The sequence below is a fragment of the Lissotriton helveticus genome, chromosome 7 (assembly GCF_964261635.1).
Source record: "Lissotriton helveticus chromosome 7, aLisHel1.1, whole genome shotgun sequence".
In the NCBI taxonomy this organism is placed as follows: domain Eukaryota; kingdom Metazoa; phylum Chordata; class Amphibia; order Caudata; family Salamandridae; genus Lissotriton; species Lissotriton helveticus.
The window spans coordinates 1,562,654,520-1,562,682,185 of NC_136068.1; the positions used below are offsets into that span (position 1 = coordinate 1,562,654,520).

A 27,666-nucleotide genomic window follows, 5' to 3' on the forward strand; every position below is an offset into this window, starting at 1 on the left:
ACCAGTGTCTCCTGATCTCAACAGAAAGGAGCTCGACCTGCAACTCAAGTGACTTCAAGGGCCTTGGCACCCTGCATCTCTAAAAGGTACTGTTTGCTGGTCTTCGACACCGTAGCTGGTCCGCAACGCCGCAACCAGCCTGAATTGTTTGGATTTGTTTGCTCACGACGCCGTAATAGCCCTGGACGGAGCTATCGACATCAAGGAACTGTTTTTAAAGCGTATTTTGATAACTGTAGATTTTTGAGTACTGTATTGTGGATTCTTCTCGTTTTTGGTCTTGTATATAAAAATATTGGCTATTTTTCTAAACTGGTGTGGTGTCCTTTTGTAGTGCTTACACTATTACTGTCGGTTATGCTCAAATGCTTTACACACTGCTTCTAAGATAAGCCTGACTGCTCGTGCCAAGCTACCAAGGTGGTGAGCAGGGGTTATTTTAGGAATGTAACTCCCTTGTCCTGACTAGGAAGAAGGGTCCCTACTTGGACAAAGGTGCAAGCCCGTGCCAACTAGAGACCCCCATTTCTAACACACATATATCCATCAAATATAATGGATTAAAAATAAGCTGAAAATCTGATCATGGAGAATACAGCTTGTATTGACCTGTATGTATTTCAGGACAGCTTTCCAGGAGGAATTATTCAAGTGTGACTGTCCTCATTGATTTAAGATGACATGTTCACAGAACAATAGATGATTATGGAGGGCATTGAATAGATTCCCTATGTATAGAGAGGAAATAGGTGGACGCAGAGTAGATTATAAACCAATGCTCAAAAAGCAAAAATCCGAATTTAGGGAACACGTTTGGGAAATCATGGCTGTCCCTTGTAAGCTTAAAGATGTCGAGCAATTCTTTAATGTCATTAATTACAGAAAATTTAACAATGTTCAGATACTGGTATGAGGATTACATATTACAATGGACCAGTGGGTAACCCATTTTGAAAAGCCATATCATTACCCATATCCAATGGAGCAGTCTACAAGAGGTTCCTTTCCAGCTCATCCTCATAATATCCAGTTTGAAAAGTCGAAAAAGTTGTTTACATTATTGAAAGCCATCCAAGAAAAGCTCCGGGACCGGATGGGGTGCCTAAGGACTGATATAAATCTGAAATCGAATATTGGTAGCCGGTAATTATGAATGTTTTAACTCGGCCTGTAGCAGTACTTTGCTGATTTCATGGCTAAGAGTGAAAACCGGTCCAATTTCTCTGTTGTACTCCACTGTTAAAAATGTAGGCCAAATTGTGCTACACTGAATCTTATGATGGAAGTCTGAGGCTCAGTTCGGTTTCATACAATGGAAAATTATACATCTAATAGTGTGCAAATGCATGGTATCGAAGGGCAGTGCTATCACTTAATATTCATGGACCTCAATAGCACAATCAACCATGTGAACAGCTTTTGGTGGGTTTAGCTAATATTGGTTTGGATAAAACATTGGTAGATTTTCTCCGGGTACTGCACATAGATGTTTCACCTTCAGGATCTTGAGCCCAAATATCCACGGACTCGATAATTCTCGCTTCGGTGCCTACTCGAATCACGGGTTCACACTCTGCAGCTCTGGGCATTAGCCTGCTTAATCTCCACTACGGCCCCCCCGCGGCGGGATGCCTGGCTTTCACCTTAGGGAAGCCAGGACGGGTTCCCAAGGCAAGCGCCGAGATGCCTACGGGTAATCGAGCGCTATATAAGAACGCACAATAATAATAATAATAACCTTCAATTAGGTGCTGAGAATGGGGCAAATGCACTAAACCTTTGAAATTGGACAGTGGTCCTCGCAAAGCTGTCTCCTGGCGTCCATCTTATTTTATTGTATATTAATAATTTAAATTATTTCTTGATAGAGTCTGGACAGGATATGCACCTGGTAAAATCCAAGCTCATACCAGCACTTCTTCTATAAGCAGATGATGCTCTATTCATAGGTCGTACTCCTAAACAGATTAAAAGTCTAATTCACATCTTTGTGTTCTTTATGGAGAATATGGACCTGGAGACAAACTTGTTGAAAGCATTTTACATGGCATGTGGCCCGACGAGTTAAGAAACTAAGCTGATTCTGCTTAAAAGGAAAGTCAATTGGGAATGTCTGTCAATTCTGGTACTTGTGGGTAACATTTGATTCATTGAGCACCTGGCCCCCTTGTCTCTTCCTTAGGTGAGAAAGATTTAGTCTGTCAGTGGGCATTGTATTTAATTTTGCCTCAAATGTAGGTAGCTAGCCAATTCCACCTTAGAGAAAAAAATGGTTTGTGGAAAATTATAGAAAGTGTTATGGTTAATGATCTTAACCTATGGAACTTGCACCTGGGGCCACATTCGTGTGACTAACCTCCAAGTTGAAGAAAATCACTTTCTAGCCATCTTCTTGGCTTACCCCCAAAAAGTCCACAGTATTTTATTCATGAAAAATTGGGTCTTTATTATGTTGAGGATTATATCAAACAGCTCCTGTGTTATTATGGATATTGATTTAGACTTATAAATATGCAAATTTTAATTAAGGAGGGCCTTGCATGAGACCATGGGCTTCAAATGTCATGGTTCTGCTATATTAAATGTATTGGGGAAAAGCGAGCAAGTTCGGTTTTATTTAATAATCCTCATTTAATGCTATTAAAGGAGCCATGGGATGTGATCACACAATAATGAAAGCAGCACTCTTTGGCCAACAATGTATAACAATTGAAAAGTGTTCTCTGCAGTTACCATATCACATTTACCTAGATTTCAGCTCATGAAAAAGGCTGTGTTTCATTCCGGAATAGAGAATTAGAAAGACAGAGTGTCAGCAGGTATCTTATGTACAAGATAAGACATTAGATTCCAAAGTCTTTAGATATCAACGCTACTGCAGTGCAAATCAAGCCCTGCTGTGCACCCAGGCAGTGCGACAATATCCAGTGTTTGTTTTTCTCTCTCTCTTTCATCCCATTTCTTTTTCTCTAAGTCTACATCTAAACGACATGATATTGGTGTAATTCTGGCAGTGAGTTCAGAGAAGTGTGGAAGCTCATGATGCTCTTGTAGGATCTGAATTGCAAGGTTAGTGCATCGTGACAGTTTCTCCTTTTACAGCAAAGAAAACACCAGGAATTTCTAAAAGTTGGCAGTGGCAAACTCAAAGAACTGAAAATCCTTCCTATAACTGTGCCCCCCTCAAAGACTCTAGGTTTCTGCGTGGACGTGTCTCTAAACTTTGGCACAAGTATCAATGTAGTTACTTAAAGTGTGAAGTAACCACTTCAGCTATGGTGCAATGTATAACTCTTTACCCCTTTGAAAACGAACTTCTAGTGCCAGGACGCCAGAGGAATACGGCGGACTTTCCCTTTCTTTGCTGACCCCTTGTGGATTTCTTCACGACTCGCCGGACCCGCTTCGCGGGTCCCGCAGCGCGTCGCCTGCCAGGAGGTAGATCCAGTGACCACAGGAGGAGCGCGGGGACAGGCGAGTAACCAGTGGGGCTGCGAGCATAGGCAGGGGACTCCAGCGTCCAGGAGCCCCTGCGCGCCCAATCACCATCACCTGGGCTGCTCTCCCCGCTGGCCACGCCCCCCCGCCAACAGTGGTTAAAATCCTGATCTCACCTTGTGCCTGTGGGACCCCTTTGAAAACGAACTTCTAGTGCCAGGACGCCAGAGGAATACGGCGGACTTTCCCTTTCTTTGCTGACCCCTTGTGGATTTCTTCACGACTCGCCGGACCCGCTTCGCGGGTCCCGCAGCGCGTCGCCTGCCAGGAGGCAGATCCAGTGACCACAGGAGGAGCGCGGGGACAGGCGAGTAACCAGCGGGGCTGCGAGCATAGGCAGGGGACTCCAGCGACCAGGAGCCCCTGCGCGCCCAATCACCATCACCTGGGCTGCTCTCCCCGCTGGCCACGCCCCCCCGCCAACAGTGGTTAAAATCCTGATCTCACCTTGTGCCTGTGGGACCCCTTTGAAAACGAACTTCTAGTGCCAGGACGCCAGAGGAATACGGCGGACTTTCCCTTTCTTTGCTGACCCCTTGTGGATTTCTTCACGACTCGCCGGACCCGCTTCGCGGGTCCCGCAGCGCGTCGCCTGCCAGGAGGCAGATCCAGTGACCACAGGAGGAGCGCGGGGACAGGCGAGTAACCAGCGGGGCTGCGAGCATAGGCAGGGGACTCCAGCGTCCAGGAGCCCCTGCGCGCCCAATCACCATCACCTGGGCTGCTCTCCCCGCTGGCCACGCCCCCCCGCCTATCACGCAGTAGCCAAGTTTTAAGGAGACTAGTAGCCCCGCTTCGCGGGAGCGAGCGGGAGCGACCGGGAGAAGCCCGGGACAAGGGCGGGATCGTCTGTGGCCGTCCGGGGCCGAAGGAGGCCGGGCTGGGCCACCACCCCTGGTCATTGTGACACTCCATCTACCATAGTAAGTGACATTGTTTCCCTTGTATTGTTTCGTTACTATTATGGCAACTGCTGTAAATACAAGTCCTGTAACCAGCCACTTGATGTCTCTTCCCACGGAGTCTGGCCCCTTGGCCATTGGTCCTCTAGACAAATTCTTTTTTAATCGCTCACTGGCATTAGACAAAGAACTAACTTTGGCAGAGAAGCGTGCCGAGCGTAGGCTTTCCATTGAAATACTCAAGAACTCTACGGACAAGTTCCCAAATATAGTCTATCCCACTCTGGTAACCCCTTTATCATCAGTGAGCATTCCGGTTACAAACAGAGACTCTGAAGCCCCGGGAGATAAAACTACTAAGACTGTCGTAGCAGATTTAAATAATATCAGTGGTAGTATATCTCACCCACTATTGCATACTGATGTGGGTCCTCATGTTGTATCGGCTAATTCCAAAACTGGGGCCAAAAGGAAATGTCCAGCTTCTGTTAAAAAGTGTATGAAAATGGTCCGACCACCACCAAAAATCAGGAAGTTACATAAACTTGTCAACATTGGGAATCCAGTTAAAGAACCAGTACAAAGAACAGGATGTGTAACATCAACTATTCCTATTTCTCAGGATATCCAAGACAAAGTGGACAAATCTTGTTCTGTTCCAAAAGCATCAAGTAATGTTAACGATGTACTATTCGCAAATGTGCTTCCAGAATTGGAAAAAATGTTTAGACTGGTACTTATTCCCATTGAGGATAGAATTGCAAAACTCACAGATAGGTTAAACCACTTTGAGCAAGCAACTTTAGATAATTTCTATTCTACTAAATCCCTGATTAAAACGAGTAGGTTGGAAATAAGCTCAAATCCTCAGGTTGTAAACAACCCCCACACACAGGACAAGGGTAGAAATCCTAGAAATGGCTCACCTTTACCTTCTAAACAAAATAAACCCCCAGCTAAAGTCACCGCAAAACCCTTAGTTAGGGTTGAGAAAGTGAATACGGGCTCTGAATCATCGCAGTCGAATTCAACACATCCCGTACAGTCCTCATTACCCCAGCCACAAAACCAACCGGCTGTTGTAAACGTTGTGGTTACTTCGTGCCAACAAGTGGGTAAAGTACCAACACCTGTAAACACAACTACCAATACACGTATACCTCCTAACACCACGGGGGTAGGAAATAGGGTCAGTGTTAACCAGTCGGCTGTTAAAGCCACAACTGCGCCCCTAGCAAATAATAAACAGGTGCAGAAACCAGCCCCCCAACCTCCTCCCCAAGTTCCCAAACCTATCCCAACGCCCTTGCAAAAGCCACCTCATAGAAAACCCCCGATCAATCTTACCCCAGACTCCTTCCCCTATGTGGCAGTTCTCATCAATGTACCATCTTTACCCCCAGGGCAGAGAGAAAATTTCCAGATGCTTAAAAATAAGACCATGCACTGGTTAAAGGAAAATCGTCCTCTGCCGGGTGACATTGATGGGTTAATAATAGGGGCAAGGAGAATAGACTGGATGGGTTATACACCAAAAACCCTGGGGGGGGGACTGTATAGTGGTTAATTTTCAAGATCCTAGGGTGGTGGGGTGGATAACAAGGCAAGGATGGGGAACAAATAAGGGCGGTATTGGTATTGTGGACCTCACCTTTTTTTACCCCAGATCAACTAGTGTAACTACAAGTCTACTCAACGAGCCCATAGTCCCCCCAATGGCGCTATGGCCAGTGATTTCTTTACCTCCTCCCCATGTTAGCTTTAATTATACCCCACATACACACAATAATCCCCATGTAGGATGGCAGGACTCAGGGTGGGGGTATTGACATACTGGTATTGACAACGTGGGTGGAATTACAAAAGAAGTAGAGGCGCCAGGTGATGTCTGTGGTAATATTATATTATTGCTACAGACATTAAGGAGAATAGCACTGAGGCCGGGTGTGTGACCGACGAAGGTGGTTCTAGACTAGGAATATTAAATTCAAATGTCGTACAGCCTGTAATGGATGATTTACCTGTGGCCACAGTAGATGACCCAGAAAGGCTGGCCACCTTAATGGGAATATCGATGTCATCCCATGAATCTCCACTTGTCAAAGCCAGGGATGGGTCAAATGTAGATATTGGCACCTTTTTGTCTTGGAATGTCGCCGGATTGGCTAGCAAGTTGGACTCCCAACTTTGGGTGGATTTTATAAGTGGTTTTGACATCTGTTGTTTTCAAGAAACCTGGGCTTGTGATCCACTCTTTTGCTTAGGTTACTTGAATTACTATATACCTGCCACAAAAGGGGGAAGAGGGAGGCCAAAGGGTGGCCTAACTGTGTGGGTTAGACAGGGTTTGCACATTGATATAAAAATCCTAGACCTGGGAAATAGTGATTTACAAGCCCTTAGAATCTCTGTTGTAAATGGTCCACCAATAGATTTATACAATGTCTATGTGAGAGGTGGTAAAGTAACAAACTCATCTACAATCGAGTTGTTGTCCGACGCTATGGAGGTCAATTCCCAGGGTAATGTAAAGATAATTGCTGGGGACCTAAACAGGACTTTTGAACCCTTGACTTGTACAAACGTCCTCATCGAGTGTGAAGAGGACAATCTATGGGGAGTACCTTCTTTAAACTTACAACCTGTGAAGCAATGGACTAAAGAGATTCTCCTATTAAATGGAATATGTTTGGAATACGGTCTAAGAGCCCTCAATGGTAGGACACCTGGTGATAAGGAGGGCAGTTTTACCTTTGACAATGGTATTAACAGGAGCCGAATCGATTATATACTGTGTAGTCTCCAGCTGTGGAATGGGGTTGTTGACATGGCAATCAGGCCCCGGGTTGAAAGTGATCACAACCCCCTATGTGTGTCACACAAGTGGTGGAATACAGGTTCAGGAAATCCTAATGAGACACATGACGAAACTCCTCTGTTAAGCAATGATGAGCGAAGGTTAAAATGGCCCAAGGTGTTAGCAAATGAAGTCACTATGACATATATAACTAACAAGGTAGATTGTGCAATTTCTGCGATTGAAGCAGTAGCCCTAGTGGCTCCTGGGGACAACGTTATCACAGAAATCCACAATAAGTTATTCTCCGCTTTAAGACCATGTTTTTTCATAAAGCAAAGAAAAGGGAAGAAAACTAAAGAAGTGGGTAGGTGGTTCGATAACCATTGTAGAGCAGCACGTCTAGATTTGGGGCATGCGATAAGGAACCGGGATCGTGCCTCAGTGATAAAGAATAGGAAATTGTACAAAGCAGCCATTTATCGTGCAAAAAAGAAATGGGACGAAGATCACTGGGCCCAACTAAAAGAAGCCTCTGATAATAAAGATCCAATGTTATTTTGGAAAATTATCAAGTGGGGTAGTGGTGCGGGCCCAGCAAAACCCGACAATAATGTATCAGTGGAATCCTGGGTTGATTATTTTGGGCCCCAGTATGCGGAAAGTAATAAGTCTGTGACAGCTGATGAAATAACACCGGTCTACGCAATCGAAGATCTTTTTTTCCTTAGTGAAGTAGTAATTGCCATTAGTTCTGCGAAATGCGGGAGGGCGCCAGGCCCAGATGGTATCCCCCCCGATATTTTTAAATATGATGTGGCCAGATGGGCGAGATACATCCTGCTTGTAGCAAATGCTTTAGCAAAGGGGGCAGTGGTTCCAGACACCTGGAAATGTGCAACCATTATCCCCATCCACAAGAAGGGCGACCGCTCATTGCCTGCTAATTACAGGCCTATAAGCTTAATAGCCACCGTGCAGAAAATAGTCGGGAGAATGGTAACCAACCAGCTAATGGACTGGGTAGAAGATAACAGCGCCCTCTCGCCATACCAGGCGGGATTTAGGCGTGCTACCAGTACCATCGACCAGGTCTTTCGCTTCACTATATTGCGGTGGAAGACCGTTGAGCTGGGGAGGGGCAGCCTGTATGTCGCGTTTGTTGATCTGCGGGCTGCGTTCGATCTAGTCCCCAGGTACAAACTATGGTCGGTGCTCCAAAAGTTGGGGATTCCTGCAGAACTGCTAACTTTAATCATGCGACTGCACGAATCCAATTTTGCCAGAGTCCAATGGGGAGGAAGTAGCGAGACAACGGTGGACTTTCCTGTTGAAAGGGGTGTTAGGCAGGGATGTTCCATGGCCCCTCTGCTTTTCTCGTTATTCATTAACGGGATAGTCGAGAGAATGTTGAGGGCTAGTGTTGACGCCCCATCGTTAGCGGACACCAGGGTCCCGATCCTGATGTTCGCTGACGACACTCTTATTCTGTCTAAGACTCCTATGGGGCTGCAACGTGCATTAAGCATTTTTGATGCTTTTTGCTTGGAGCACGGGCTTGAGGTAAATGTAGGAAAAACTAAACTAATGGCCTTCTCTGCTGGACGCAGAAGCTTTCCTAAAATTACCCTAAATAACAGCAGGCTCGATATAGTCAATGAATTTACATATTTGGGAGTGCAGATTGCGGGGGGGACTGGCTGGACGCATCACGTGAACAAAGTAGTCCTAAAGCACCAGCAGCTATCGGGTGTCCTAAGGGGGGAACACCGTAAATCAAAAACAAAACCTATAAAACCCGCCCTGACGGTGTATGACGCGAAGGTTCTGGGTGCTACCTTATACGGCGCTGAACTATGGGCTTGGAATGGTCTGACGGCTCTTCAGACCTCCGAGAACAAGTTCATGCGTGGAATTACAGGACTTCCACAGAGCACCCCCCTAATCCGATTGTTCCTGGAGCTTGGTAGACGCACGATTATCGACAGAGCTCGATTGCGGCCAGTTCTTTACTGGAGACGCCTTTGGACGACTCCGGAAATAAGACAGTACGCTGAGAGTTTTCTGTGGATCATCAAGGAAGACGTCTTCCATAAAATAAAATGGTTAAAACATCTGAAGACCATGTTGGAAAATCTAGGGTTTTCAAATCTTTGGAACAACCCCGAGGGAGAAACCTTCCCAAGTAAAGAAGCTCTTAAAAAACAATATTGGGATTGGGTGGGCGGTAAGATGCTGAATGACAATAGGGCAGATTCTATGTCTGGCCGTTTCCTGGAGATTAAAATTTCACCTGTCTTGGAAAACTATTGGGATAATGTTACGGTACCAATGGACAGGAAACTTGTCTTCCAGCTGAGGTCAGGATCTATCCCTCTTAATAAATTGACATCTGGCTGGCACAGATCCACTAACAGTCTATGTCCTGCCTGCGAAATTGCCGAGGAGAGCCTTGGCCATTTTCTCTTTTCATGTGAAGCCTACGTGAATCCAAGGAGGAAATGGCTCTCGCCGGTATGTAAAAACTTGGGGACACGTGAAAGTTCAGTGGCCCTAAGAATTTTATGCACAACACAGCAGGATTCGATAGTTATGGGTGTCGCCAAATACATGGGTTGGGCTTGGGCGATAAGACGACGGTTCTTGGGGGGTCGTATGTAATTAGGAAATCCTTTTTAAAGTTTTTATGTATTGGCATATATTGTTTTATCAGTAATGTTGTATGAGCTGTACTGTGTTTAATGAATTTTTTTATTCTGTATTATGTATTTTGTGTAAATATTTTGATTAATGTGCTTTTATGAGAATTGTCTCGAATAAAGCTTATACAAACAAACAATAACTCTTTACAAGTAATCTGCTGTACAAGCACTAGTATTATATTTAGTAGAGTATGGCGATGCCCTGCTTACTAGCCTTCCCCAGCAAAGCTCACCTTACTTCCATCACAGCAATCCTTAACTCAGTAGCCAGATTCCGTCACATTTCTTGGAGCTTGTGATCAATCACTCCTGTTTTCAAGTGCCTTTCATAGGCTTTCCCTCAATCATTCTCCATATAAAAGCTGCCTGCCTCACAGACAAAGCTGTCTACTCGACCTCCTATCTCCCACAGAAGATGAAACTACTTACCAAGAGCAGATCTTGTCAAAGGAAATTTCCAGTCAGTCTCAAACTTTCACTACGCAGAAAGATGATGATAAGATCAGCCCAGGGTAATACAGAGAACATTTTGAATAAATGCCAAGTTTACCTCAGATGCACACCCGTCCAGCAACTATTCAACATAGAGCGTAAAAGGCATGTCCTACATAAGCACTAATAGTCTCCACTTGAGAGACCCTCAAGGCAATCTTGTAGTCATCTTAAGCCGAAGTCTCAACTGACTACGCTTCCCGCTCCACTCTTCATATACAGGTACACTTGCTTCGCTTTCCCTTGGCTTTGGTTCCCCATTCCCTAAACTTTGTTCTACAGCTAAACCTGCTTTGCCATCCCTTTTACATACCATGTTGTATGATACGCATGAATGCTGATTTCTGCAATTTGTCACTTAGTTGCTCAAGTCTGCAATTAACTTTTTGAAATAATTTGTTGCACTCTGAGTCCACATAGAAACTTCTCTTGCTAATGTCTCTTTCAAACATATAAATGCTGTACATACTGTTCATTACCTAAGATTCATCAATATTTTTTCTTCTGCTTCACCTATACAGCACTCGGCTGATCTGTCAGGTGGATTTGGCCACAGTACATAAACAAACTATATAAATGAAGCAAAATCCTGTAATAAATGTATAGACCAGCCGCACAGAGTCCAACATGTCTCCTTCTTTGCTAATACTTATTAATTTTTGTATTTGATTTACAAAAGCAAGACATGAGCTGCTCTTCATGAAATGTCCCTGTATTTCTTCCGTGTTCAGTATTGGGCATGCAATATTGCAACAATAACAATGACCATGTATGATAGTGGGCAGACTACGAACAAGTGTGTGAACACACAAAATATTGACGCAATGACAGCACACAATATAGGTTATCACCCCCAAACGATTGAGCTCTCACAAGTGCATACTGAGGTGAAGAGGAGACTTCTGTAGATTCACATTCTGGCAAATTCGAATTGATTACATAGGGTATAGCTCTCAGATCAAAGGGGGGGGGGCAGTCCAATAAAAAGGATCAAAGAGATGGAATAAATTAAAGGGAGGCTGACCACAATGAGATATTTAGGTACAGTAAGAAGGTGTACAGATCATATAGCACACGTAGGAGAGCGCCTACATAATGTCTTCAACAAGTACCCAAATCTTATAGAACGGTCTCCATATGATATTCATTGAAAATGAGGAGACACCATGATAGGAGAAGTTCAACGAAATAAGAACCAAATGACAACATGATGGGTGCCTCTTAAGGATGACACAGAACGCCAAACTAAGGATTGGTACATAATAGGGCATCCGTCAATTTCAGGAGCTGAATGTGAACATGGTGAAGAATCCCACAATGGAATTTCCACCAGAACACTTTCATTATAGCAGAGGAGATTCCACAAGATTTATCACTTTCTGTAGAAATTAGAGGCTTTTTGACCACCACCTATGCCAGATTAGCCCAGGGCAGTATAAACATCAAACGATAGGACCCGTGTCCATTCCTGATCACCGACATGCATACTGACAGCTGGAGTAGAGCTCCAATAATCACAGACACATGATCAGTGAAAGTGAAATCAAATCCTCTCTCAGACCAGACACATACTGTCAGCAAGGACAGATCTCTTCTCAGACTAGCGACAAACATGGACATCAGGATCATATTCCCGAACAGATCAGTCACAAATACATTGACAGTGGGAGCCGGTGCCGGACTGTATCAGACAAATACACGGACAGCAGGAGTTCTAGCCTCATGGACCAAACACAAATACGGACACAGCATGAATGTATCCCCTCTTAGGACAGAGATATATATAAAATGTCAATCACCCTCACTTTCAAAGCACTACATAACACTGCGCAGCATACCAAAAGTATTGCAACTGCTTTCACAAATCTTCCAGACTCCTACTCGCACACATCCCATGCATACAGAAAAATAGACCTGGCGGTTGAGTATCGTCCTACATTGCTCCTAAAGCATTGAACAACCTGCTGCTACACATCAGAGCCTCCTCTTCACTTCCTGAATTCTGCAAGACACTGTGAAGACCTTGGCTTTCGAGAAGTCCCTCCGGGCCCTAAGACTGGCTGGGCTCAACTGCTCAGAGCCAGGAAATTCTCTGGGGTGATAGTGCACTGTATAAATCGATATGACAAAACCTCTTTTAGATCAGATGCACGTATACTGATAGTGGGAGCAGAGGCCATCTAAGACCAGACCTATACATTGACAGCGGAAACGGAGGTCCTCTCTGACCAGACCCATACTATGACCGTACAGCCCCTTTTTTTTCAGACCCACATACATGCTAACAAGGAGTGTACTGCAGCTTAGCAACAAGAGAAGCATTCTCTAATAGTGAGAGTAGTGAGCGTGTTATCTTCACGCACTTACACATCACAGACATCTGTTTGTCTCATGGACCAGACACAGGTGTACAATAAGAGAAGGTGTGTCCCTTAGAGAGCACAAGCTCATGCATGCTGCCCTTTACTTACCACAGACACATGGACACAAATAAAGGAGGAGAGGTGTCCTTTTCAAATAACACATGCATTGATTAACGGAACAACCACTGACAAAGCCAATAGGTTTCACCTAAGCAAAGTTGTAGTATTCTTTCCCAGGTACAAGTACGACGACTCCGGTAGTAGGTGATAAGTTTAGTTTACTTAAAGCAGTGCTGTAACCACCGCGGTCACACAGCTACCAAGAGTCAGCTCAACTGTCACAACAGTTGAATCCTTACATTCCAAACTCCTCAAGCAGCACTCTCTGGCGCTCAACATTCCAGAGCATGCCTCATCACATAGACTGAGAGTACTACAGAAATCTATTAGTTTTTATACATGTTGGACAGCAGTGATTGGGGGAGAAGCAGCAGTGGACAGTTGGAATAGAGTGAGGTAGGGTATGCAGATGGGGGAGGGAGACTGTACAGTGCCATGCATTCTTTTAGAGTGCATAACAAAAAGTTACAAAACAAAACAAAAAGTTCCTAGAGCAGTACGCAACCAGTGGAAGGACACTGGCTGCAAACGGGAAGCTGTGATAGGCCCATGCTCCACTGCAGGCCCATGCTCCACTGCAGGAAGAGAAGACCAACAGGGCCGGACTGGGAACCACAACTGGCCCTGGCAAAGTGCTCGGCCGGCCCCCCTCTCCCCACTCGGGGGGTTGGAGGTGCCCGAGCTCTGTGCCGAGGCCGGTTTTCGGCAGATTTTGGTACAGTGCCGATTTCGCAGCTATGCTGCAAAAACAGCCCTGTAACAAAAACGGCCCCCAGGGGCCCAAAACCGGCCCCCACCCGTGCAGCGCACCGGTGCCTGCTATGGCCAGTCCGGCCCTGAAGACCAATAAGAAGCAAGGAAATGAGAGTGATGTGGAATTCAACTAATGTTAAGCATTGGTAAGTAATGGGTGGGTGCTAAGCCCATTTTTAAACAGATTTCGCTGACTGCGCATGTACGCTGTTCAGGCGAAACCTAAAAAGGAATACCCCTTACAGGCCAAACACACATGTTATGAGTAGGAGAGGTGCCTATATTTCAGGAGAGAAGTTGCCCTGGCCTGGAGGGAAAGAAAAGACTGATAACTGTTTGGAGTATGTCTCTGGAAGACAGCCTGCCCAGAAGACACTGGGCTATACTGTCTTGTTGGCGAGATTCACATCTATAAGGAGTGTCACCATCTGCATCTCAGGAGGGTTGATGGGCTGCCCAAGTCATCAAAGGACCAATATTGTTAGTGAGCCAGTACTACCCCTCAGTATACCTAACTCAGTGGGACGTGGTATGACCCATTTGAGAGTTGGTTGATCTGAATCAATCAACTCTCTAGAACTGCTAGAGTTATCATCGATAGTGAAGAGGTTATCTTCTTTTGAAGGTGTGGTAGTATGAAGCCCAAAGAAGGGTCTCCATGTATGTCAATGAGTTCAGTGCACACTCACAGACCGGTGCACTGCCACTTAACAACTTTGCAGTGCGTGACTATTCCTGAGAAGGCAGCTCTTAAGATGTGTGAGTTCTTAATTACCATTCAGCAACCTGTTTCTTGACCGGGACCAATATGTCACTCTGCTGGACCCTTTAAGTGCGTCCAGTAATCTGATCATCAGCAGCACTGGAGCTCACAGCCATGGTGCACTAGACACCCAAGATCAAGAGGCACTGTCCAGCTTCCATTTTATGAACCAGCAGCAGGCATATTTGTGGTGGTCTGGGTTCATTGTAGAGTGGAAAGGCATTGTGTTATTGGTAAGATTGCTGCAGCATTGGCTAAAGTATCCGGCTTGAACATCAAGCGGCAACAGAAACTCAGAAAAAGGACCGAGAAGTTCAATGTGCCACTGATACAATCTTACAAGTGCCCCAATTATAATGTTACAAACTATTAGCTACATTGACACTGAGATGTCTGCGGTAGTCACGGGGGTTAACTGAGGCCAGATTCTTGAACTGAGAAAGACTGCACTCATCTTAATCTCTAAAATGGAGAGAAAAAACCCTCCCTGTCATAAGAGACAAGTATGCCAAGAATCATAGAGACACATAGTGACTAGAGATGGAAAACAGCCTTTATTACGCAACCGTTACAGCGCATGCCATTACATCGCATGTCGTTGCAATGAAAAAGGTGGGCAGCAGTGGGTAGAAGGTGTTGGATTTTACTCCAAAACCTTCCCTACTGTTGCACACACTGGAGTTAGAATAGAAAATTAATCTATTCCAACTTTCAGGACTCACTGACAGAAAGTCGGAGTAAAGGTTGGCGTTGCAACGGCATGTGATGTAATAGCATGCGTTGTAACGTCACATATTCCGAGAGATGTATACACACTAACAGAGAGGGTGGACCATCTATAATTAGAGATGTCAATATTAAGAGGGGCGCCTTTTGCTTACATGAGGCAGCAACAGACTGAGCTGCTCCCCAGTAGACCTGGAGACCTACCTCATGAGGCAAGTCAACAAGCATGGTGGGTTGCCTGGAGAGCACTGGATGTTAATGCTAGTAATTTTGTAGAGCGCGTGAATGCCAATAGGTGTCTTGGCACTAGTGTCAGAATGATGTCTCTGGACGAAAGCAGAGAAGAAATATAGGCAGAAGAGACAGGCTTTTAGTTGTTTAATAAACTTTAGGGGATTTGGTTAAGCTCTAAGGTGGCCAGGCACTGAATTCCACCATTGTAGAGTAGGAGAAACGTTTTCCTCCCCAATGTGGTGTTTAATTCTTGGAATGAGTACCGATCTCATTGTACTAGACTGCAAAGTGCGTGTGGGTGAATATTAATACCATTTAAAAGTTTCCTGAAAAAAAAGAGCAGACCAGTCTGGTGCAAGGCTTTATAAGCCCAGCACAAGGCTTTGAACTTAATGTGTGCCCTGATTACTTACCAGTGCAGTTCTTTGATAGTTTGGAAACCCAAACAGAATTTTGGGATGTTCATCTGCACTTTAGCTGCAACATTTTGAAGGGTCTGCAATCTATTTTGTATGTGGATTTGGAAGCCTACTTATAAGGTATTACAATAGTCTAATTTAGAGAAAAATAGGGCTATAATTACTGTTTCACTTAACTCAACTGGAAGGAAGGGAATAATTCTTTAAATATTCTCAGTGTGCGAAAACAGGAAGATGTTACCTATTTTTACACGGTACATGAAGGATAACTTGGCGTTGATAACTTGGCGTTAAAAATGACTCCCAAGTTTCTTGCTTTCTGAACTGGCAATGGGAGGAACACAAGGTTAGGGGGGCCACCAAGTAGTGTTCCAAAAGTAGGTGTCTCTGTCAAACAGCAGCACCTCCGTTTTTTCAGAGTTTAATTTTCAACAGGGTTTCTGCATCTAGTTAGTGATTCTGCCCATGCAGATATTGTATGGCCCCTTTTTCTGGATTACAAGAGACAGACACCACAATGTGTCGTAAGCATAGCATAAGAGAAGACTGAGAAGCCACATGACTAAATAAGTTCAACCACACCACCGAACTCCACTGGACCGACCACCGCTGCATCCACTTCACCTTCCGGAAACCCACCACACACCACCACACCCAACAGATGCCTCGTCGCAACTGGAGCAAGGTCACTGAGGACCAGCTTACCACCGCTCTCGCCCAAAGCCCACCCGCAGACCCGACCAACACCGACGCCGCAGCCTCAGACAGTGGATTGACGACTGCGCCAACACCCTCGCCCCGTTCAAGAAACCCCCCAACACCGACACCAGCAAGAGAGCCAGCTGGTTCACCAAAGACCTCCAGGCCTCCAAGCGAACTTGCAGAAAACTCACAAAGAACTGGACCCGTGACCAAACACCGGAAAGCTACACAGCTCACAAGAACGCCACCCGCAGACACCACCGCCTCATCAGATCTGCCAAAAATACCTCCTTCAAAGACCGCCTAGACAACAACGCACACAACAGCAAAGAGCATCGTGAAGGAACTCTCCAACCCCAACACCAACAACATCTCACCGTCTCAAGACCTATGGGACTCACTGGCCACCTTCTTCCATCGCAAGATCGCAGACATCCACGACAGCTTCAACACCGTCACCACCCCAACAACCGCTGAGACCCCCGCTCTCACGACCACTACCCACACCAACCGCCTGCTGGCCTGGACCAACATCAACAACGATGACACCATCAAGATCATGAACACCGTCCACTCCGGATCTCTGGAAGACCCCTGCCCACACCACATCTTCAATAAAGCCAGCAGTACCATTGCACCCCACCTCCGGAAAACCATCAACATTTTCTTCGAGACAGCGACTTTCCCGGAGAGCTGGAAGCACGCAGAGATCCACGCCTTACTCAAAAAACCCAAGGCGGACCCCAAGGACCTCAAGAACTTCCGACCCATCTCGCTGCTTCCGTTCCCGGCGAAGGTCATCGAAAAGGCCGTCAACAAACAACTGACCACCTTCCTCGAGGAAAACAACATACTGGCCCCGTCCCAGTCCGGGTTCCGCAGCAACCACAGCACCGAAACTGCCCTCATCGCCGCCACCGACATCAGGACCCTGCTTGACAACGGAGAAACCACGGCCCTCCTCCTCCTGGACCTGTCAGCAGCCTTCGAAAAGGTCTGCCACCGCACACTAAGAACACGCCTCCACGACGCCAGAATCCAAGATAAGGCCTTGGACTGGACCACCTCCTTCCTCTCTGGCAGAACTCAGAGACTCCGCCTCCCCACCCTTCCGCTCCGAAGCCACTGAGATCATCTGCGGCATCCCCCAAGGCTCATCCCTCAGCCCAACACTGTTCAATATCTACATGGCACCGCTTGCCCACGTAGCACGACGACACGACCTCAACATCCTCTCCTACGCCGATGACACCCAGCTGATCCTCTCCCTCACCAAAGACCCCCACACCGCCAAAACCAACTTCCATGAAGGAATGCAGGCCATCGCCGACTGGATGAGAAACATCCGATTGAAGCTGAACTCAGACAAGACGGAGGTCCTCATCCTAAGACCCACCCCTTCGGCCTGGGACAACTCCTGCACGCAACCTGGAATTCATCCTCGACTCCTCCCTCTCCATGTCTAAACAGGTCGGCGCCGTCTCCTCCTTCTGCTACAACACCCTCCGCATGCTCTGCAGGATCTACAAGTGGATCCTGACCGAAACAAGAAGAACGGTGACCAAAGCCCTCATCAGCAGCAGACTGGACTACGGCAACGCACTCTACGCAGGAATCCCTGCCAAACACCTACGACGACTACAACGCCATCCAAAACACATCCGTCCGACTGATCGTCAACGTCCCCCGCCGCAGCCACATCACCCCCACCTGAGAGACCTACACTGGCTCCCCGTCGACAAGAGGATCACCTTCAAGCTCTTCACCCATGCACACAAAGCACTCCACAACGCCGGACCAGCCTACCTTAACCGCAGAGTCAGCTTCTACACCTCCACCCGCCAGCTCCGCTCCGCCAGCCTCGCCCTCGCCGCTGTCCCCCGCATCCAACGAACAACCTCCGGCGACAGATCCTTCTCCTACCTCGCCGCCAAGATCTGGAACACCCTCCCTACACACCTCCGGCAGACCCAGGACCTGCTCGCCTTCAGAAGACCTGGGTCTTCGAACAGTAGTGGCACCCCCTCCCCTCAGCGCCTTGAGACCCTCACGGGTAAGTAGCGTGCTTTACAAGTACATTGATTGTTTGATTGATCCCCCCCCCCCAGCGCCTTGAGACCATCACGGGTATGCAATGCGCTCTATAAATACTATGATTGATTGATTGAAATAAGTTAGTTAAGAGGGGTGATATATACATTAAAAAGGGTAGAAGTCAACAAGTGCTCCTGAGGGACCCTGCAGGGAGGAGTGAAAGACTCAGAGGTGAAGTCCTCAAGAGCAGCCACTTGCTTTCTGTTGGCTAGAAAGAACTTAATCAATTTTAAAAGCATTCCCTTAATGCTAATGCATTCGATATGGGTGACCAGAAGAGTGTGGTCAACTGTGTCGAATGCGGCCTAAAGAATTAAGGCCGCCTTACCTCATCCATCTACAATGGCTCTAATTTTTTCCGTGGCTGCCACTAAGGCGGACTCTACAATGTTTGGGTCTAAACCCATGTTGTACTGGATGGCGGAGGTTAGTGTTATCTAGAAAGGTCATAATTTCTTGGTTCACGGCCTTTTCGAGTAACTTGGCTGGTAAAGGAAGGCGCAAATTAGGCCTATCGTTCTTCACCTCAAGGGGATCCAGCAAGAATTTCTTCAGAAGAGGCAAAATGGATGCTTTTTTTCCACATAGCTGGAAAGCAGCTAGAGGACAAAATCCAGTTTACAGGCCAACTAAAGTGAGCTGAAACGGTGTTTGGCACAGGATAAAGAACCCCGGGAGGGTTGGGATCCGAGGGGACACCTGATTTAGAGGTTTCATAAGGATTGCTACCTTCTCTTCAGTCAATGGGGTGAAGGAGGTCAGTGAAGGAGGGCATTGGTCTGATTTAGCATAGCTGGTTTCTTCAACTATCTTTGCCATTGAGGACAGTTCAATGCTCTCTGATATAGCAGAGAATTCAGAAAAGATATTGTTTACTTTAGAACAGAAAAAGTCAGCTATTTTGTCACATAATTGTTGATCCAGAGTAACAATACATTTGTTACAAATATTGAATAGGGACTTTACTGTGATAAAAAACGTCTTTGGTGGAATTATTAGCTCATTTAATGTATTCTGAACAAAATTAAGTTTTGGTTGCACCAATTAGTGATATGAATAATTTTCTCCGGATTTTATATTTATTTTTTCCTCTGAGCTATAGTAGTTCAGCCTCCAGACCTGTTTTTGGAAACTACATTGCTTTTTTAGTTCTTTGAGCTCCTGGAAATACTACGGTGCAGAGGGCGTGGACCTATAGTTAGGCCCAATTTATGGCGCTAATTGGGAAACTGATGCAGCGATCCAAGCGGCATAGTTGGCAGATGCTTGCTCAATATCACCAGTAATTGTTGGCTTGGGCTCGCATAGCAGATTGTTTAATTTCAAATTATCAATTTTTTCCAATGGCTGTATTTTATCACTGACAGCACATTAGAAGTCAAGAGATTTTTTGTGAGGACAGTACGTTTGAACATAACAGTTCTATGGTCTGTCCATGCCAAAGGCATGACTTTTTCAAAGTCAGGACTGTTCGTGAAAATCCCATCCAGTGTTTGATTCGCTTTGTGAGTGGGAAATTTCACTAATTGCTCTGTATTCTTGTCGTCCATGCGTTCAAGGTAAAAATTAAAATTCCCTAGGAATGTTAAATTGGGGTAATCTACACAGGTTTCCATAAAACCTAGTAGTGAATGGATACAATTCTCCCTCAGGCCAGGGTATCTTAAATCGGAAGCTGTTAGTGGAGTGGGTCTGTGTATTTTTCAGTTAAATGGGAGGACTTCACAATTGAGGTGCGAGAGGGACTTTAAGGTGGCTTTGAAATGACTGTGGTAAATAATCCCACCTCCTCCCTTGTAAAGGAATATCTGTTTTAACATCTGGGTCAGATAATGCAGCGGCCCATGTTCCAGTTAAAAAAGAAACACTTGGATTTTCTGACTCCATGAGGTTGGTGAATTCATATCAGTGATATAGTGTTGAGAGGCAAACATGAGAACTTGTAATCTGAGAACCTGGATTTAATTTTGGGACTTGCCAAAAATTGATTGGCATTCTTGTCATGTTGTGGCCAGCGTGAAAGGTAAAACTACAATTTTTGCAAAGGTACTTGATGGTCAATGCATTAAAATAATACGGAGAAATTAGATTGTCCCCCCCCCCAGAAATGGCCAATGCACTGTGAAAATCGACCGAGATGGATCATAGAAGGAAGTTCTGTCTTGGACTGCAACGATTGACTATTGAATGAAGCAGCCCAAACAGGTGGTCCAGACGGCCTGGCTAGAGAAAAGTCACCCCAGCCTGAGGTAGTGATTCTGGGTTTCACATCAATACCAATATCTTTGGATACTTTTGAGGATCCGATTAATTCTATGGCAGATGAGAATACTAGTCTGAATTTAAATGCGAGCCTGTCATTTGGACCTGGTAAATCTTGCTCAATTTTATCTTGGAATGCGGCCGGCCTAAAATCTAAAGCAGAATCACCAGATTGCGCCTTATTTATTAATCAACACGAAATATGTCTATTCCAAGAAACCTGGTTGTTAGAACCATTGCATTTTCCAGGGTACCTGAATTATAGTGTCCATGCAGAAAAGGGTGGTAGAGGACACCCATCGGGTGGCCTATCGGTTTGGGTTAGGCAGGATCTTGATGTTCTCATTAAACCACTTGTTTCTAATCATAGGGACTTCCAGATTCTCACTCTCAAGTTTAGAAATGAAAAACCAGTCCATATTTATAACTTGTATGCACGAAGCACGGGGGGTAAGAATTCGGCAGTCCTAGCCCGCCTGGATGAATGTATTGAATGTTACTCTCAACATTCACACATTATCCTAGGTGGAGATTTTAATACGACCTTTGAGCCCTTGTTAGGTGGCGACTGGAATATTATGGATGAGGAAGATAGGGAGTGGGGTGTTCCGAAGCTCGAATTAGACCCAGTTAAAAAAGGTGGACCGAACTCTCAATTCAGTTAAATTCATTTTGTTTGAATAAAGGGTTGAGAGCAACCAATGGCAGGACCCTGCATGATAAACTAGGGGCCACTACTTTTAGGAGTGGCCCTCGCGAAAGCAGAATCGACTATATCCTGATCAGTCTGGGATTATGGAAACACCTAGTAGATATGTCGATAGTTGAAAGGGTTGAGAGCGATCACAACCCACTATGTATGTCCTTAACCTATTGGGAAGTATCCACCGATATCAGGGGCGAGGGACAAGACTCACCCATTGACATAGTCATTTCAAATGAAATGCGCCATCTTCGATGGGCCAAAGTCGCAGAGTGCCATGAGCACATAGATTTTATAACAAGCAAGCTATCACAATGTGATGCATTCCTATAGGTTCTGTATCGATCCCCCTATTCCTGACCCTGTTCTGGTTAACAATTAACTAGCAGCCATCCCATGATGCAAAAACCGTTATCTGATTAAGCCACACCACGGCACAGGAACGCGTTATCTGATTAGGTCATAACGCTTGCCATCTAATTAGGCAAGCAATATTCCTTCAGCCCCTGATAAGGCATACGGAGTTCTCAAAACAAATCAAACCTATGACAACCTGGGAAAATCCCTGCGGCCATTGTTTTGATTTCACCAAGAACTTCAGTAAAGAATGTGCTAACGACCAGTTCGTATGACATCCTTATTGACGTATCTATGTCCATCCTTACGTCAATCTCGGCACCTTACAGGTATAAATATTACCGACATTGCCTTAAGCAAACACACGCAGTGGTGACGAGATCGGAGCAGCGAGACCTGCCGAAGAGGCCAGCACAGAGCGGACCCCGCTGGCGCTGCCCCGCCTTCCTGACGCGCTGAGAACGAGACGCTGTTTTCTCCTGCCGAGAAATCCAGCTCCGGTGCTTCCAAGCAGCCCTTGCAGGCAGCCTGGAATATCGAGACCAAAGACGAGAGATACCAGCCCTCAACCATTCTAGATCTCAGGTACAGAACTGAATAACCCCTTACAGAGAATTCTTGAGTCAGTCACTTGGCAAAACAACCTTAACTTAAACTGCTACTTATCTACTCCCGCCCACGTATTAGGCTTAGGTCAGGTACACTGGGGTAGCGTAGTTAGAAGCACCAGTTGAGTACGATTAGTCAAATGTATATATGTATGTATCTATTTTATCCATTTTAAACCACCATATGGCTTAGAAACCATATCAATGTTTTTACAGTATTATTTTATACTTCTGCTTTTATTGTATGCACTTTACTTAACCATAAGTATTGCAATAATATCGATTCATTTCTCTTGTACGAGAAAAGAGACTGATCAATAAATAACATCTTTTATTGAACACGCCTGTCTCTTCCTTTTCTCTACAATCTGGTGAAACTAAGAATGCACTGAACTGACTGAGTAAAATAAGTTGTCTTTTGTTTTCACACGACTCTAGAGATACACTCTTGATTAGGGGAGAGCAAAGTTGTCATGTTCTATGGTTGTCAGAAACGAAATCCCTTCTTGTCTATCCAGGGAGGTTCAACTCCTCCTTGTCTATTCGAGAAAGTTTCTAGTGAACTCTGAGCTAGCTGGCAAACCCAAAACTTTAAGTCTAATATCGTCAGTAGAAGACCTAGTTAACCTCCGTCCTAGGTCTATACTATTGAAGGTATTATTCCAATGCGCAGAGCCTATTGGGATAATAGGAACTACACTACAACAAGCTACGAGTGATCTGGGTAAGCAAGCTAGAGAAGGGGCCTCGTCTCAGTTCTAGAGAGGAGTATAAAGATCCATGAATCCTTTTTTCTTGACTTAAGAAGTCTTTTTGTAAGGCCATGTAAGCCGAGTGACAATCGTGTCTGCCACCCTCCACGTTGGTATACCGGGGAGTGTCGGCAGGCTCGATTGGATCTAGGTAGAGCAATAAAACGTGAATCAAGCAGGAGTGTCCGGCTTGCCAGGGTGGCATATAAGAATGTAGTTTCTAAATTTAAGCGTGCATGGGATGAGCAAAGCTGGCAAGACCTAAAAGAAGCAGGTGCCCAAAAAGACCCAAGAAGATTTTGGAGTGTGCTCAAATGGGGAAGTGAGGGAACTCCTGATAAACCACTAAATTGGGTGGCTCAAGAGGAATGGGTGGCTTATTTTAAACCCCAATATGCCAAGGGTGTGGAACAAAGTACAATCATGGAGGTTCCGCACCCATCTCTCACGGAAGATATATTCAACATAGGTGATGTGCTAATTGCCCTCAACCTAGTTGTCCATGGTAGAGCACCAGGCATAGATGGAGTTCCTGCTGACATATTTTTGCAAGACAAAGACCCTTGGGGCAGGTAGATACTCCTGTTAGCAAATGCAATAGCTAGAGGAGCCCCTATACCCCAATCTTGGAATGGGGCTGAAATTATACCCGTATTCAAGTAGGGGTATAAATCTCTACCTGGTAACTATCGTCCAATTAGCCTTATTGACACTATGCAAAAAGTCTTCGGCAGGCTAATTTTAAATAGGATTTTAGAGTGGGAACTGGATCAGAAAATCCTATCCCATCTCCAGGTAGGATTCAGATCCTCTATTAGCGCAGTCGACCAAGTGCTGCATTTTGCTATGCTGTACTGGAAGACTGTGCAAATAGCTGGGGGTAGTCTATATGCTGCCTTCATTGATCTTAGGGCAGCATTTGATCTTGTCCCTCGCCCTATCTTGTGGTGCGTTCTTAAAGACATGGGAATGCCGAGCCCCCTTCTTGCCCTAATCATTAGGTTACATGAGCAGAATTTTGATCAGATCAGATGGGGGCACCCAGGAAATGTTACCCCCCAGTTTCCTGTGGAAAGAGGGGTTAGGCAAGGCTGTTTTCTTGCACCAACTTTATTTTCCATGTATATTAATGGCATGGCAAAAATGTTGATAGAATTGAATAGTGATGCCCCTACTCTTGCAGGAGCAAATATTCCCATTTTAATGTTTGCCGACGATTGTCTGATTATTGCAAAAACCCCGAGTGGATTGCCAAAGGCTCTAGGAATTTTTGAAAACTTTTGTTCCACTCGAGGTTTGGAAGTGAATGTTTTAAAATCAAAATTGATGTCTTTTAATTAACCAAAATCCTTCAAGGGTACTGTAACTATGAATAAGCTGCCGCTCGAGAAGGTCCAAGCCTTTAATTATCTGGGTATCTGCATCCAACATGACCTTTCTTCGAAGCAACAGACTGAGCTGGCGACTCTCAAACATCGTCAGCTTGCTGGAGCTTTGAGTTTGGAGCACTCCAGGTCCCTTACTAAGCCAATAGCCCCGGTCCTAACAGTGTATAATGGCAAAGTTGTTAGTTCCACATTATATGGGGTGGAGATCTGGGGGTTTGAGAACCTAAGGAAATTGTCATCCTCTGAAAACCGGTTCTTAAGAAATCTTATTAAGTTACCCCAGAGCACACCAATGTGTCCTTTACTTTACGACCTGTGATTAAGCCCAATTGCATTAATTCCTTCCTTGCGCCCAGTTTTATACAGGAGGCGGCTATGGACAACACCCAAATTGAGAGTATTTGCTGGTGGGCTTATGGATGTAATTAAGAGTGACACTTTCACAAGATCAAGTGGTTATGTAAGATTGGCGAGGTATTACTGAACCTAGGTCTGAATGAAATGTGGGAAGACCCCGTAAATGTTAGGTTTCCTTCCAAAAAAGTTTTCAAAACCTTGTATTGGGAGGCAGTTGCCTCGAAAGCCTATAGGAATACTGCTCCACTTTCATTGACTGGCACCTTTTTGGTTCTCAATAACCGGGCCAGTTTTGAACATTTTTGGGATGTTATCACAAGACCCTTAGACCGTAAGCTTTATTTTCAACTCAGAATTGGAAGCCTACCGGTCAGAGTGTTTACTAATCGTTGGTCCAGTGGGGGTAAGGTCGCCTCCCCGGTTGCCTGGCCCCTAGGGAAACCGTTGACCCTCTATTGTTTGTTTGTCCTGTGTACACAGCACCTCGCAGGACATGGTTAACTCCCATGTGTAAACTATTGGGTACTAGGAGCGGGATGGTGGCTGTTAGAATAATCTGTACCTGCACCGATCAACCTGTGTCCATAGCTGTGGCAACGTTTCTAGGGTGGGCTTGGACAATAAGAAGTAAATTGTTGCAACGGCAACCCCCCCTATAGGCCAACCAATACATTTCCGGACTCCGTGTATGCACTTTAGCTCCCTTGAAGTATACTGTATGTATAATTATGTAATTTTAACCTTATTTATTTTTTTATTCTTCGATGAACTGTATTTGTATTATATGCTTTTATGACAACCGTCGAATAAACCTTGCTTGACTTGACTTGACTTGTATAGTGAGATGACTGCCACTGCACCTCCTTCACCTGAGACCTGGAGCCCTCCAGATACTGCCATCCACAATGTGCTGCTATGCCTGCAGCCCCATCTCCCAGCCTGCATCGCATCCAGATCAGAGGGAAGGCCTTCCGCAGTAGGACTGAGCAAACCGAGTCTCAGAGTGACCCTACACATAGTAGATGATTATCAGTATGCACTACCTGGAGCTCCTCCTCTAAGGAAACTAAAAATAAGAGTGTTTCTTAGTATGTAATTTGTATACTTTATAGAAAATATATTGTTTATGGTACAGAGCATTCCCAGTATTGCTCCCAGCACCCCGTTTTAAAAGCCGTGCCAGGGTCATGGACCTCAGCACGTAGGTGATCCCTGCACAAACTCTTATGGGGCTGTTTATTGCCCTCCCTAGTTCTTTCAGTTCTCCAAGGTCCCCTCTACCCCCCTCGGTCAGTCATTCCCAGTAAGTGCCTCTTTCTAGCCACCAATACATATGCTACTCCCAGAAAGGATGGCGTCTGGTAATGACTCGACACACCCCCATGTACAGTAGCAGGGCGGTAGTCTCCTTAACAAACCTGGTTAATTATTTATAGATTTGAACTCTATACAAGACCAAAGAGCAGCGACCCTTACTTTATGAGAAACACAGGCACCATTTACAGTAAGAGCAATGCCCCAACTTACTTCACACGTCACATGACTTGTAATGTGTGCACTAAGAGAGCGCATTATTACTTTGTGCCAAGAATAACTTTACAGTGCAAGGTGCTTGTACTCTGGACTAACAATAAGCACAACACCCCTTACCGAGGAGAGATACCGACATGTTGACAATGAGTGGTGCTCCTTACTGACGAGTTGAGACTGACCAGGCAGGTGTTTTGTGCTACATAAAAAGCAACAGAGAGCAGTCGACCCTAATGACCATGACACATAACACCATTCACAAAAAGAGTGGTACACAGATCGGGTCAAGAGACGAAGCCTAGGCCTCTAGAGGAGTAAAGTATTAAATGGCATAGTGGTTGCTTCTGCTGCAGCAAACCTCTCACCTGTAGGTAAAGGCAGAAAAGAGTGACATCACTCTACCTAGCGTGCCTAATGGCTTTTCTCTAGATCCTGGGACGGTCTGTTGTTATTGCACAATACATGTGATGGACAATGCAGTTTACTACTGCCACAAGGTATATGTTGTCTTTGAGTGATAGCAGAGGAGTTAGCTTTAAGATCCCTGTGTCCAGAGCAGCATCTCACGGTTGTCATTATGTGCAAAGATGGCGGATGGAAATGTCAATACTCAGGGAACTGTATACATTGCATTTAACTCATTACTGGATCCTGCTCAGGCGGGCGTTCATTCCTACCACTGCACAGACATGGCAGAATTACTGCAGTACAACCAAACTTCGTATGATCCATGACCAAGATGGCACCGCTGCTTTGCTCCTATTGACTTCAATACAAAAATGGTACCTTGGTGCACACGGTATGTATAATAATTTGAAATGATAAGGAATAAAAGTAAAATACTCCCTATATTAGTGTTTGTATCACTGTGACAAAACTAAGTATATATATCTCTTTTATATAGTCTCCTATCTCATCTTGACCCACAGACACGTTAGAGGTTATTATCAAATGATTTTTATTTTTTCTTTTTATCAAATAAAAAAAAGTTTATATATCTCTCAATTATAATTTCAAACACATTTGTATATACAAATACTTTTTACATATATACAACAAAATAGAAGCCCTTCGTTTTGAGTTAGGATGTCTCAACAAAACCTAAAACAGACATTCCTATTGAGATCATGCAGACTCATATGAG

General features: G+C 45.1%; 1 protein-coding gene across 2 annotated transcripts in view; it reads right to left on the reverse strand.

Moving 5' to 3' along the window:
- The window catches only part of LOC144770503 (suppressor of cytokine signaling 3-like), a 101,953-nt gene that overhangs the window by 64,927 nt on the left and 9,360 nt on the right, over positions 1-27,666 (reverse strand). Inside the window, exon 2 of one of the 2 annotated variants that reach the window (XM_078655060.1) lies at positions 10,329-10,377. The exons of the other annotated variant lie outside the window; for it this stretch is intronic. The gene's annotated coding sequence lies outside the window, so the exon portion shown is untranslated. The remainder of the gene's footprint in view (positions 1-10,328; positions 10,378-27,666) is intronic. 2 annotated transcript variants of the gene reach the window in all.